The sequence below is a fragment of the Triticum dicoccoides genome, chromosome 5B, assembly GCF_002162155.2.
Source record: "Triticum dicoccoides isolate Atlit2015 ecotype Zavitan chromosome 5B, WEW_v2.0, whole genome shotgun sequence".
Classification (NCBI taxonomy): Eukaryota; Viridiplantae; Streptophyta; class Magnoliopsida; order Poales; family Poaceae; genus Triticum; species Triticum dicoccoides.
Window position 1 is genome coordinate 651,072,644 of NC_041389.1, and position 1,636 is coordinate 651,074,279.

The following is a 1,636-nucleotide window of genomic DNA, read 5'->3' on the forward strand; positions in this document are numbered from 1 at the left end:
AGACCACATGTACCGGGCTTCGACCCTAGGTATCTCACGAATAGCCATATCCCTAATGAAGGCATTGAAAGCATCAGCCAAGGGCCACGAGAAGTTAGGAGAGCTCTTGTCGGAGGGACATCGAAGTAGATTAAAATCACCCCCAATCAACAGAGGGAGCTGGCAAGATTCAATCTTAATACTAAGCTCATCCAAAAAAGCATAAGACATAGCATGGTCAGCCGGACCATAAACCACCAAAATTTCCACCAAGGAGTTGAGAGATCGAATGGAGACCACAGTGCTAGCCCAAAAAATGCCATGGTCAAAAGCCACGAAATCAAAAGTACCTTTTTTGGTACCAAGTAAAAACCCGCCCGAGTGACCAGCCGAGGCCACATAATTCCAATGGAATCTGTCTATCCCAATAATAGCCGATAATTCACTAGCAGAAAAGGAAGATTTGAAAGTCTCGACAAGGCCAATAAAATCTACATTCTCAGATCGAACTAGGTCCTTAAGTTGGTCTCTGCGCCCCCTAGCACAGAAACCTCTAATGTTCCAGAAAAATGCCTTCATTTATACGACAAGTTTTTGATACGGAGACTCGACCTGCTCGGGGCTACGCAGGATTTTGATCTTTCCCTACCCCGCGTTTAGAGACCTTCGAGGGAGCATGACTCCTATCATCTCCCCCCTCGTCCCCACCAGCCACCACCAGTGGGGCGCCCGATCCCTCCCTGGCCTCCTTGGCTTTCACAATATCCGCCTGAGCGATTTCATTCGCCCTAATGATACCAAGAATAGACGAAGGAGAACCCAAACTAGAATCTAAACAGATACCCACATCGTTTAAAATATTAAGCAAGTGATCATCTGATTGAGAAGGGAGAACTAAACGAATAGGAGTGGGAATCGTGGGGGGGGGGAGGGGAAGGGAGGAAAGGACGAACCTGCAGAGGGCAGATCCCGAGCCGCCGCACGCCGAGCAGCCCGAACTGATGGAGACACGGCCACTCTTGCATACCGTGGACGCAGGCGAACGCACTGGAACGGGCCGCGCGCGACTGGGGGAAGCCGCAACAGAAGACGGACCCGAGGCCATACCCAAATCAGCCTCCAGCCGTCGGCAGAGCCCAGCCGCAGACTGCCTAGAGTCACCAGAGGCACGACTCTTGGCGGAGAACTTCTTGACTGAGGATTTCTTCTTCTTATTGAGCGCCGCAGGACCCGCCGGGGGAAGATCTTCAATGCCTCACAGGGAGGGAGAGGCAGGGCGAGCAGGGAGGTTGGAGCACACCACCGAGAAAGGCGTGCCCATGGTCCCACCAGCAGCCGCCTCCTCCCCACCCAGATCCGGCGCCGAGCCCTGGACCCCCTTGCCAGCCGGCGCGCTCTCCTTGAGCATGTCCTGATCTTTAGGAGAAAGGCCATCCCACTCTGACTGGGTGAACCGTGGATCAGACCCGCGCATGGAGTCATCGGGGCAGCCATCCCCCTCCTTGCTCTTGTCGCCATTGTCAGAGGCCGGAGGCGGGGGAGGAGGAGGAGGCGACACTGGGCCTGAGGCCCCCTCCACCCTCACACGGAGCCGGAAGCCACCAGCCGCAGGGAAGACATCGAGGGAGCCATGAATGCACAGGGGGTCGACGCACCA